Source organism: Suricata suricatta, chromosome X, assembly GCF_006229205.1.
Source record: "Suricata suricatta isolate VVHF042 chromosome X, meerkat_22Aug2017_6uvM2_HiC, whole genome shotgun sequence".
Lineage (NCBI taxonomy): Eukaryota > Metazoa > Chordata > Mammalia > Carnivora > Herpestidae > Suricata > Suricata suricatta.
This window is the reverse complement of record NC_043717.1, coordinates 106,784,759-106,797,824: the sequence shown is the minus strand read 5'-3', so window position 1 is coordinate 106,797,824 and position 13,066 is coordinate 106,784,759. Positions and strand designations below refer to the sequence as shown.

General features: G+C 39.6%; 1 long non-coding RNA gene and 1 pseudogene across 1 annotated transcript; one reads left to right on the top strand and one right to left on the bottom strand.

Moving 5' to 3' along the window:
* Window positions 1-1,321: 1,321 nt before the first annotated feature.
* LOC115283241 lies at window positions 1,322-5,009 on the top strand. Its single transcript, XR_003904968.1, has 2 exons — window positions 1,322-1,376; window positions 4,741-5,009. It is a non-coding gene; the product is annotated as an uncharacterized LOC115283241 (long non-coding RNA).
* A 7,001-nt stretch (window positions 5,010-12,010) lies between these two features.
* Window positions 12,011-12,105, bottom strand: LOC115284546 (annotated as a pseudogene).
* Between the last annotated feature and the right edge of the window lie 961 nt (window positions 12,106-13,066).

Here is a 13,066-nt window from a genome sequence, read left to right as displayed (position 1 = left end):
TTCCATCTCCTCTCCATCCCCACCTGCTAATTCATTCCAGCTGCTTCAAGTGCCCTGGGCCTGAAAACTCCATTCAGAGCCCTCAGGGACACCTGCACACCATCTCCAAATCTCTAGTTCTCTTGGCTATATTTTAGAATTACCTAAATTCTAGAATCACCTAAATTATTTCTCCATACCTCAGAGAAAGGTGGTTAAAATCTCTATCGTGGGACTCAGGCATCAGAAAATTTTAAATCTTAGGTGATTCCAAAATGCAGCCAAGGTGGAAGACCACTGTGTTGGACTTGAGGTGAGAAGCTGGACCCTGATCTAAGAACCATAAACAGAGGAGATGGACTTTAGTGCTGAGCTCTTCTGACTGCTGTTGCCCAACAGTAAAACAAACAAACAAATAAACAAACAAACAACAAAAACCCTTTATTTTTGAGAGAGAGAGAGCACACAAGTAGGGTAGGGGCAGAGAGAGATGCAGAATCCAAAACAGGCTCCAGGCTCTGAGTTTTAAGCACAGAGCTTGATGTGGAGCTTGAAACTACAAACCATGAGATCATGACCTGAGCTGAAGTCGGATGCTTAACCGACTGAGCCACCCAGGCGCCCCTCTTTTTTTTTAATTTAGAAACTGCTTTATTTTATTTTTATTTTTTAACATTGTGGTTAAAAAACAGAAAACATCAAATGTGCCATCAATCATTTTTAAGCATATAGCTCAGTAGTATGAATAATATCATATTGTTGTGAAACAGATTTCTAGAATGTTTTCATCTTGCAAAACTGAAACTTTATACCCATCAAACAGCAATTCCCCATTCTACCCTCCTCACATCTCCTGACAACTGCCATTCTGCTTTCTGTCTCTGATCTGAGTAGAGCATCACACAGTAGAAGTGGAATCACACAGTATTTATCTTTTTGTGACTGGGTTATTTCACTTAGCATAATGTCCTCAGGGTTCCATGTTGTAGCGTGGTTCAGAATTTCTTTCCTTCATTTTTTTTAACTTTTTTAATTTTGAGAGAGAGAGAGAAAAAGAGACACAGACAGACAGAGAGAGAGGCAGAGAGAGAGAGAGAGACAGAAAGAAGAGAATGTGTACTGGAACCTGCTTTGGATTCTGTGTCTCCCTCTCTCTCTGCCCCTCCCCCCTGATGCTCTGTCTCTCAAAAATAAATAAATAAATAAATAAATAAATAAATAAATAATTAAGGATTTCCTTCCTTTAAGAATTTCCATCTTTTGTAATGCCGATTGATATTCCATTGTAGGTAGACTGACTGCCAACCAGTTGTTCAAAGTGGTTGTAACACCTTACACCTCCTCCAGCCGAATACGAGAGTTACAGTTGCCATGTAGATATTCTCAAGAGAGTTAAGGTCAGTGAGTTCTCTATAATAAGTATAAAATGTTTTGTTTAGATTTATTTATTTTTTATAAGTGTTTTTACTTTTATTTATTCAGAGAGAGAGAGAGAGAGAGAGAGAGAGAGAGAGAGATAAAGCACATGAGTTGAGGAGGGGCAGAGAGCGAGAGGGACAGAGAGAGAATCCCAAGCTCATAGCTCAAACCCACGAATGGTGAGCTCATGACCTGAGCTGAAACCAAGAGTTGGATGCTTAACCAACTAGCCACCCAGGTGCCCCTGTTCTGTTTCGATTTAATGAGTGAGTATATTCTGGATGATCTTGGGGATCCCACATAAGTGAATTGTGATACATGCCTTCCTTGTCTGCTTTGGCACTGGTTTTGGTGATTGTGATAAATGGAGATAGCAGTGTTTCTCAAACTTGAAACCATGGAGCATGTTCTCAAGAGTCCACAAATTTATTCTTGAGGTCTTCATATTTTCATGTCTTAAAAATCACCATTTATTTGATTTAATCACCTTATAAGGTAGATTGTACTATTAAGCATGTTTTACAGAGGAGGAAACTGAGAGCCAGAAAGGGGAAATGACTCACCTAAGACCACACAGCTTATGAGTGGTAGAGTTGAGACTCAGAACCAGGTCTGATTGCAAAGTACTTTTTCATTATAAAGCACTAAATAGTAAACTACCTTCACAAGGACAGTTCTTGTTCATTGTTTTTTTTAACAGCTTTATTGAGATATGATTCACCTACCATACAATCTACCTATTTATAATGTACCATTCATTGTCTTAATACATGCACAGAATTCTACAGCCTTCACCTCAATCAATTTTAGAATATTTTCACGATGATCAAAAGAAACTCTATACTGCGTAGTCACCACCTTCTAATCTCCCTATTCCCTGACTAGCCTTATATGCCATCACTAATATCTTTTGTGTTTGTTACTTTGCCTATTGTATACATATCATATAAATGGGATCATATAATATGTAGTCCTTTGCAACTGGCTTCTTTCACTTAGCATAATGTTTTCAAGGTTCATGCATGGTGTAACATGTATCAGAATTCCATTTATTTTATGGCCAAAAAGTATTCCACTGTATGAGTATACCACCTTTTACGTATCCATTCACCAGTTGATGGACACTTGAGTTGTTTCCACCTTTTGGCTATTGGAAATAATGCTGCTATGAACATTAGTGTATGAGGTTTTGTGTGGGCATAGTTTTCATTTCTCATAGGTATGGACCTAGGAGTGGAGTTCCCATGAGAAATGAAAACTAGGTCCACACAAAACTCTCATACACGAATGTTCATAGCAACAGTATTCACATGGTCATGTGGTAACTCTATGTTTACCTTTTTGGGGAACAGCAGATTTTTTTTTCAAACTGCTTCACTATTTTACATTCCCACAAGCAGGGTATGAGTGTTCCAATTTTTTACAATCTCATTAATACATGTTATTAGCTTACTTTTTACTTATCTCTAGCCTAGTGAGTGTGAAGTGGTATCTCATTTGGGTTTTCATTTGCAATTTTGGTGGCTAATAATGTTGAGTACATTTTTATATGCTATGGACTGCTGGTATATCTTCCTTGGAGAAATGTCTTACAGGTTTTTTGCCCACTTTTAAATTGGGTTGTCTTTTTATTATTGAGTTATAAGAGTTCTTCATATAATCTGGATAAATTTAGCTTATGGGTATATGATGTACAAAACTTTTCTCCTGTTCTGTGCATTCACTTGTCTCTTCACTTTTTTTCATGAGACCAGTTGAATCACTGGGTGTATTGTTTGTTTTTGTTTAATTTTTTAAAGTTTATTTATTTTTGAGACAGAGAGAGACAACACGAGTGGGGGAGAGACAAAGAGAGAGGGAGACACAATGTGAAATGCGCTCCAGGCTCTGAGCTGTCAGCACAGAGCCTGACACAGGGCTCAAACCCATAAACCATGATATAATGACCTGAGCCGAAGTGGGATGCTTGACCGACTGAACCACCTAGGCACCCCTGAATCACAGGATTTTTATTTTGATGGCAATTTATCAAATTTTTCTTCTGTTTCTTGGGCCTTTGTTGTCATACCTAAGAAACTATAGCTTATTCCAGGGTCATGAAGATTTTTGCCTGTGTTCCTTCTAAGAGTTTAACAGTTTTAGCTCTTGTGTGTGGGCCTATGATCAATTTGGAGTTAATCTGAGTATACAATATGAGGTAGGGGTCCAAGTTCATTCTTTTGTGTGTGCATATCCAGTTGTCAAAACACCATCTGTTGAAAAAACTATTATTTCCCCCTGAATGTTCTTGACACTTTTCTCAAAAACAGATGTCTCTAGATATATGGGCTTATTTCTGGACCCTCGCTTCTATTGTGTTGATCTGTGGGTCTATCCTTATAGCAGTACCACACTGTTTTGACTGCTGATAAGGGCAGCAATTTCAGACTAAAGAATAGAAAATTGAGGAGCTTGACAAAGACACTGGGAAAAATTTCATGGTAGTAGCCAAGATGTGAATGGTCTTCAAGGTGGATAAGAGAAAACTGGTGAAAAGAAGTGGGATGATTAGCATCTCCATAAACAAAAATAGTCACATTATCTTAGAGGGATTTTAGGTAAGACATCTGAAATATTAGGCAACACTGAAATATGGGAGAGAACAGAATGAAACAAAGAATGACAGTGGCTAAAGAGCAGGGCTGGAGGAAACACCCTCTGCCTGCTATGAGAAAGGATGGTGGGTCAGTTCAGGAAAGCTCCTGAAGGTGTTGTTGAGAAAATTCCCACTCTCTCCAACCAGACCATCTGGGTTTACTAAGCACCCCCACCGCCAGAGAGGAGCCAGGAGTGATGCTTTGTAATGTCTAAGCTCACACCCACCCATCCAGCATACCCCACTACTGGTTGGGGCAAGTGCCTAACTTAACAAACAAAGCCAAAGGGTGTGGCTCCTCAGTGTACTGGTAAGGGGTATTTTACAGTGTGGTCAGAAGCTCTGGAGAAGACCACTGGGAGGTTTCACTATGGTTAAAGTTACCAGGAAGCCAGAGGGAGTGAGCAACAGTCATGCAATGACCAATGCTAAGCACAAAACAATCAACCCCAAGCACAAAAAGGAAGAAGAGAAAGAACCACTATCAACCCAGATCCACAGGGACTGGCAAGGTGAGACCACCTCACCTGAGTCTCTCCTCTTCTTTCCCTTTGATTCCCTTCCCCCAAGACTCCCACCCTTTCCTTGCCTGGCATAAAACTCCTCATTAGCCTGTGCCCCTTCTCATGAAACCTTCCTTTCCATTCAGTCCCCACCTTCTTCCTCCAACCCATTGCCCTTCTGGAATCACTCTGTTGCCCTTCCAGGTCCAGGTGAAGAAGATACAGAGGGGAATAAAAATACTGCTTCGTGGAAAATCAAGAAAAAATGCTCTCATACCATTACAACAATTCCAAGAAAGGTGAAGAGAGTGAAAAAAGCCAAGAAGTTTTGGCCTTTTACAAAGATTGAGTAGTGGCCTAAGCTCAAATCACTGAGGTCAGGCCCCGAAGACACTACGAAATGACAATCCTACAAGATCCAACACCATTATAAAACAGAGATGGTGATGATTAAAATAAAATCAACAACCTTTGAGAAGCCTCTTATTCCAAGATGTAGGGGTGTGTGTGTGTGTGTGTGTGTGTGTGTGTGTGTGTGTGCGCGCGCAGGTGCTCTGATAATGAAAAAGAAGGGAAAGAAGGGAAGAGAGGAGACAGGTTGTGAAAAGGGAGAAGGTGAGATTCTGGAGAATTGCGGGCCCACAATGACCGGTCCACAAGTTAGCCAGACATTATGGATAAAGATTGATTGAGGATGGAACATTGAAGCAAAATTTTCATTCTTAACATTTAATCCATAAGCAAGGAGGAAAAGGGGCTTTATGTGTGTGTGTGTGACAACATCAGGGTTTAGATAACCAGAATCTAAATGGGGAGAGGTGTGATATATGTTGGGTGAAACAGTCACCTTGTAATAAAAGGGAGACAAGTAAATCACCTTTAGGCCACCTACTTCACAGGAGTGTTTCCTCTCCTCCATACTATGCAGGAAGCAACTAAATGCCCTCAGAAGAACCTTAAATTCACCCTAATAAAAGTTTCTCCCAAGGACTAAAATAATGGTGTTTAGATGCCACAAACCCAATACAAATTAGGTCACTTTCTGGCTAAGAAAATTTGGGATGGAGCAATGTCCTATTAGGTTAAGGAAATCTTTGTCCAATCATTAGATGATTGTTAAGATAAAAGAAGAGAGACTTTAGTGGCTATACACAACAAAGAATACAGACTTTACAGAATTAGTTCAGAAAGTCACCAAACTACCAAACAAACAACATATCCCAATAACTGCATATCTGCATGCAAAGAAGGAAATATTAATCTCCCTCACACCATACAAAAAATAAATCAAAGACCTAAAGATAAGAGCTAAAATTAACCCTTAGGAGAAAACATAGATGTAAATCTTCATGATCCTGGACTAGGAAATGGTTTCTTTTTGTTTAAAAGTTTTTCTTGTTTATTCATTTGAGAGACAGAGATGAGAGAAAGAGAGAGAGAGAGAGAGAGAGAGAGAGAGAGAGAGTGAGCAAGCAGCAAGGAGCAGATAGAGAGGGAGACATAATCTGAAGCAAGCTCCAGGCTCTGAGCTGTCAGCACAGAGTCTGATGTGTGGCTTGAACCCACAAACCATGAGATCATGACCTGAGCCAAAGTCGGGCACTTAACTTATTGAGCCACCCAAGCACCCCAAGGCAATGGTTTATTATATATGACACCAAAATCACAAAAATAGATAAATTAGATGTCATCATGATTAAAATCTCTAGTGCACTGTAATTAAAATGTTTGGAGAAATTACTTGCAAATCATATGTACCTGATAAAGATCTAGCATCCAGAATATATAAATAACTCTTTAAACTCAACAACAAAAAGAAAGAGAAGTCAATTAAGAAATGGGTAAAAGATTTGAACAGATATTTCTCCAAAAAAGAAAAATGACAGTGAACTCATGAAAAGATGCTCAATATCACTAGGCATTAGGGAAATGAAAATCAAAAGCACAGTTAGGTACCACTTCTAGACACTTCTAAACATAATTAGACACTGACTAGGAGGGCTGTAATTTTTTTTAATGGAAAATACCAACTGCTGTTGAGGATATAGAAAAATTGGAACCCTCATGCATTGCTCTTTGTAATGTAAATCTGTGCAGCCAAGGTGAACACTAGTTAGACAGTTCCTCACAATATTACACATAGAGTGACTATATGGCCCAGCAAATACAGTCCTAGGTATCTAACCAAGAGAAACATATAGCCACACAAAGACTTATACACAAGTGTTCATAGTAGCATTAGTCAAAATAGACAAAATAGACAAAAAGTAACAACAACTCAAATGTTCATCAGTTGAAGAACAAATAAAATGTGATCTGTCCATACAGTGGAATGTTATTCAGCCATTAAAAACAATGATGTACTCATACATGAAACAACGTGGATGACCCTCGAAAGCATTATGCTAAGTGAAAGAAGCCAGACACGAAAGATCACATATTATATGATTTTATTCATGTTATATGGCCAGAATAGGGAATCCTACAGAGGCAGAGAGTAGATTAGTGTTGTTTAGGACTGGAGTGGGGGAGGGATAAAACAGTGGAGGGATTGATAACTAAATGGTATAGGGTTTCTTTTTGAGGTAATGAAAGTGTTCTAAAATCAACTGGAGTGACAGTTGCCCAGATCCGAATATATTAACAACCTCTGAATTGTCCACTTTAACTAGGTGAATTGTATGGTATGTCAATTACATATCAATATGGCTGTTATAAAATCAACAGGAAAAAATCTCCAGCAAGAGTGGACTCTATTGATTTAGCTTGAGTTTTGTGCCTAGGGTCTGGTACATCCAGACTGATGGCCCAACTGGACTCTTCCTGATGGGGAAAGAAGACAAGGAAATTGGGATGCAAGTACCAAAACGTGGAGGGATGGATGCTTAAACCCTTCCCAAGAATTATAATTTTACTTGCAATAGAATCCTGACATACTACCATGGACTGCCAGGCCCTAGATGACCCGTTTCCACCTGCCTCTCCAATGTCATCTTCTACGACTTTTTCCTCTTTGTCTTACTTGCTGTTCCTACGACAACCTAAGCTCCTTCCTGCTTCATAGCATTTTTATCAGTTGCTTCCTCTGACTCTGATGCTTTTCCCCAGGTCTTCGCATGCTTCCTCCTTCTCCCCATTCAGTTTTCAGCTCAAAGGTTATCTTGAGAGATGCTTTCTCTCACCATCCTCCTTCCAGTTGCTTGCCAATCTGCTACATTGTCTTCAAAGTCATCTGTCATTATTGATGATATTTCTATTATGCTTCTCTGTTTACTTCTGTCTACCCTGACATAATGCAGATCCCATGAGATCAGGGCCCATGTCTGTTCCATTCGTCATGGTAGTTCCAACATCCAACATGGGGCTTAGTACATGGTAAACCTCAGGAAGTGTTCGTTAAATGCATAAATAATTTAAAAACCCAAAATTTACTAAAGTGAATTTTCTACACCATATGCCATCACAGTTTTTGGACATGGGCAATGGAAAGGAAGATGGATGGTTATAGAACCCTGAAGACGGAAAAAATTAGGATACTCAGAACTTGATTATAATTGTTCTACAGAGTGACAGTACCAGAATTTCCCCAAATCCATAATAAATAGAAATCAGTGCTCCGAATGGGACCTAGGCAGCCATCTCTGGAATGTTGTGGCTCACCACATTCTTTCCTTCTTTGTTTTCACATTCTCAGGTACAATCCTTTGTCTCTGTCTCTATAATATAGGTGCGTCTAATAGAGCTCATCAAAGCCTTGGCAGCTGTATGTTTCTTTGTTCCAGAAAGCACTCATCCATATCGCTGTGCATGGGCCAACTCCAGTTCCTCTCCCTTTTCAAAAATCTTTACAGTTTCTGTTGCCAGGTATCAGCATGCCCCAAGACTTGGTTGCCATCCCTCTTTTGGAGGCATCTGTCTTCTGTAAGCTTCTACCACAACAGAGTCCTAGTGTCTGCAGCAGCCTTTGAAATGCGCGTGGCTCAGAGGCTCCAGCCAAGCTGAGAAAGGCGATACAAGAAGGTGTGTGACAGATGACAGATTGCTGCTGCTCAGTTGGTCCTGAGTCCCTGGCCAGCCCGTGGTGCTGAGTGAATGAGTATCATATGTCCCACCTGCACCAAGGGAATTGCAACACATAAGCACGCTAATTCATGGCCAGTCCAGACCTGAATGTCTCCCTGCATTGCACTGCCTTCCTATCAGCAGCTTGCTCAGGCATGAATAAACAGAGTTCCTGGCTCTACTCAAACCAGGCAGCTCATTGTGAAGGTGGGAGTGTGCTGGGGCTTTCTATCCTGAGATGTACTACAGGCCATCCATACAACTGGAGGAATGGCTACTGAGCAATAGTCTCTGTGTTTACTAACTATGTGAAGAGACATTGCCTTTTTTTCATTAATTGTTTACTACATTCATGACTTTTATCCACACACTGTTTTATTATATAATTGTGGCCTCGTTATGAATATATATTTTCATTCTGCCGTTTTATATTGTTAGAGACTTTCTATGACATATAATTTGTAAATCTATCATTGTCAAGACTGTAGAATATTCCATCTAAGATAGTGGTTTTCAACAGGGACAATCTTGTCCCCCAGGGGACATCTGGCAATGTTCAGAGAAATTTTTTTAATGTTTATTTATTTTAGAGAGAGTGTGTGAGTGCAAGAGGGGCAGAGAGAAAGGGAAATGGAGAATATGAAACAGGCTCCAGGCTCTGAGCTGTCAGTACAGAGCCTGACGTAGGGCCCAAACTCACAAATGGCAAGATCCTGACCTGAGCCAAAGTCAGATGCAGAACCACCTGAGCCACCCAGGCACCCTTGAGAATTTTTTTAATTGACGTATAATTGACATATTATGTTTCAGGCATACAACATAATGATCAATATTGTGTATGTTGTGAAATGGTCAGTACAAATAAGTCTAGTTACCATTCGTCACCATAGAAAATTACCAAAAAACTCTTCTTTTTTTTCTTTGATGAGGACGTTTAAGTTTTAGAAGACAGGAAAGTGGTGGTAAATAGTCCAGGTTTGCAAGGTTCAAGACCCAATCATTCCCTCTCAAGGTTGCTTCTGTCAACCCTTTGCCTTGATGGACATGGATTAATTTAATCATCTTGCTCTAGCTGCCCATTTCTGTCTTCAGTGTTGGATAGGAGTCCATGGAGGCGCAAGGCTTTCTGTGGGCAAGTCCCTGGGGCCACTGGCCATTAGTTCTCCTCTACTTTCTCTCCCTGAGGATTTGGCAGCCACACTTAGACCCATACAAGAGCCCCACTCTGGTCCTTGTGCTTTAGGGGGCCTCACTTTGAGTAAGATACAGTGGAACCAAAGAGATGTGCCTGCACAGGCCCACTGGCCTCCTTCTAGACCCCACAGCAGATACCTGGGAAGCTGAAATTGCTTGCCTAAATAGCCACAAGCCCATTTCCAAAGCCTTCACAAACTCCTTTCTGGAGCCTGCTTTTCTGGGGACACACCTGCAGTTGATGTGGGAACGTATGTGCCTGAGGGGTGGCCAGGAGGTGGCTGTTTGCCATTTGGGGAAAGTGGGGATGAAACTTACAAGTATGGTCTAGTAACTCCTCTGAAGGCTCTTTGGACCTGAGGTTTTCTTTGTGGGAGGGTTTTTTTTTAACAGGTATTTAATTTCTTTACTATGTTCAGCGCTTTTCATTACATATTTCCTCTTGGATGTGCCTTGGTAGTCTGTCTTTTAAGAAGTTTATTCATTTAGGGGTCCCTGGGTAGCTTAGTCGGTTAAGTGTCTGACTTCAGCTCAGGTCATGATCTCAATGCTCATGAGTTTAGGTTCTACGTCAGGCTCTGTGAAGCCTGCTTTGGATTCTGTGTCTCCTCTCTCTGCCCCTCCCCTGCTTGTGCTCTGTCTCTCTTTCTCTCTTTCAAAAATAAATAAACAAAAAATATTTTAAAGAGATTTATTCATTTCATCCAAATTGTTATACTTATTGGCATAAAGTTATTCATAATATCATCTTTTTTCATTTTTTAATTGAGATAAATATATACAATGTACAATTTATCATTTTAACTATATATAGTTTTCCAGTTCAGTAGCATTAAGTACATTCATGCTGCTGTGCAGCCATTACCACCATCCATCCCTAGAACTCTTTTCTTGCACAACAGAAACCCTGTCCTTATTAAACAACAACTTCCCTTCACTTCCTTTCCACAATCCCGGGAAGCCACCATTGCTCTTTCTGGCTATGTAAATTTGACAACTCTAGTAACTGATTTAACTCAGATCATACAATATTTGTCCATTTGTGACTGCCTTATTTCACTTAGCATAATGCATTCAAGGCTTATCTACATTGTACCATGTATCAGAATATCTTTTCTTTCCTTTCCTTTTGAAGGCTGAATAAGGTCTCACTATATGTATATTGCACATTTTATTTATCCAATCATCTGTCAATGGCTACTTGGATAGCTTCCAATTTTTGGCTAATGAGAATAATGTGGCTGTGAAAATAGGTCTACAAATACCTGTTCAAATCTCTGCTTTCAATTCTTTCAGGTATATACCCAGAATTTCAAAATATTGGATCATACTGTGATTCTATTTTTAATTCCTTGAGGAACCACCGTACTGCTTTCCATAATACCTCACCATTGTACATTCCCACCAGCAAAGCACGAGAGTTCCAAATTCTCCGTCTCCTTGCTAACACTTTTTTTCTGTGTCATTCTCCTTCCTCTACTTTTAAGATTTTCTTTTTATCACTGATTTCAAGCAATTTGATTATGATATGTGTTAGTGTCGCTTTCTTCATGTTCCTTGTGTTTGGATTTGTTGAGTTTCATGGCTTTGCAGGCCCATAGTTGTCATTAACTTTTGAAAAATCTTGGCCATTACTTCTTCAAATGTTTTTTGGATTTCCCGTCTCCATTCTGGCTTTTGGAGACCTGAAGTGGATATCTATCTATCTATCTATCTATCTATCTATCTATCTATCATCTATCTATCTATCCATCTATCTATATACATATTTGGTTGCTTGAAGTGCCACATTTCACTGATGCTCTGTTTATTTATTTATGTTTTGAGTTTGTTTTCACTCTGTGCTTCATTTTAGATGGTATGTATTGCCATGTTTTCATCTGCAATGTGTAATCTGTCATTAAGTCTCATCCAGTATATTTTTCATCTTAGACATTCTAGAGGTTGGTTTGGATAATTTCATATGTTCCATTTATCTACTCAGTGTTTCCAGTCTTTCCTCTAGCTTCTTGAACAAATGGAATACAGTTATATAATTGTTTTAATGTCCTTTTCTATTAATATATTCTCTATTTAATTTCTCTGTCAATTTTAATAGATCTTTTTCCTCATTACAGATTGTATTTTTCTTGTTCTTTGCCTGTCTGGCAAATTTTTATTGGATGTCAAGTATTGTCAGTTTCACTTTATTAGATACTGAATATTTTGACATTTCTATATATATTCTTTTTCTAAATTTTAAATGTTTATTTATTTTTAAACTGATAAGAACAAATACTACACTTGATCTTAGCCAAAAGGCCGAGAACTGATTAAATGTTTATTTATTTTTGAGAGAGAGAGACACAGACAGAGTGTGAGCAGGTGAGGGGCAGAGAGAGAGGGAGACACAGAATCTGAAGCAGGCTCCATACTCTGAGCTGTCGGCACAGAGCCTGAGGAGGGGCTCGAACTCACAGACCATGAGATCATGACCTGAGCTGAAACCAAGAGTCCAGGCTCCAAGCTGTCCGCACAGAGATCGAGCACTTAAGTTAAGTTGGGCACTTATCCAACTGAGTCACCCAGCTGCCCCTCAATATTCTTTTTTTTTAGTTTATTTATTTATTTTGAGAGAGAGAGAGGAGAGAGGGGAGAGAGAGAGAGAGAGAGAGAAAATGAGTCAGGGAGGGGCAGAGAGAGGGGAACAGAGGATCTGATGTGGGCTCCAGGCTGATAGCAGAGAACCTAATGCAGACCTTGAACTCATGAACCATGAGAGCATGGCCTGAGCTAAAATTAAGAGTCAGACGCTTAACAGACTGAGCCACTCAGGTGCCCCCTCCTATAAATATTCTTGAGCTTTGTTATGGGATTCAGTTGTGTGGAAATAGTTTGATCTTTTCAGGTCTTGCATGAGCGAAAGTTTTGTTAGTTGGGGCAAGAACATGGTTTAATCTAGAGTTGATTTTTTTATTACCACTGAGGCAAGATCCTTTTTATTACTTAATTACTTAGGTACTTAATTACCTAAGATTTGTCAACCTCTGTACTATTGACACTTTGGGACAGGTAATTTCTTAGAGCAGGGGGCTGTCCTGTGCATTGTAAGATGTTTAACAATATCCCTGATCTTTACATACTAGGTATCACTAGCATGCACCTGATTGGGAAACCAAAAATGTCTCCAGATATTGCCAAATGTTTGCTTGGGGACACAATTGCCTTCCATTGTGAATCACAGCTCTAACCACTGCTCCCTGAGTTATGAGATTTCTCACACTAACTGGACAAC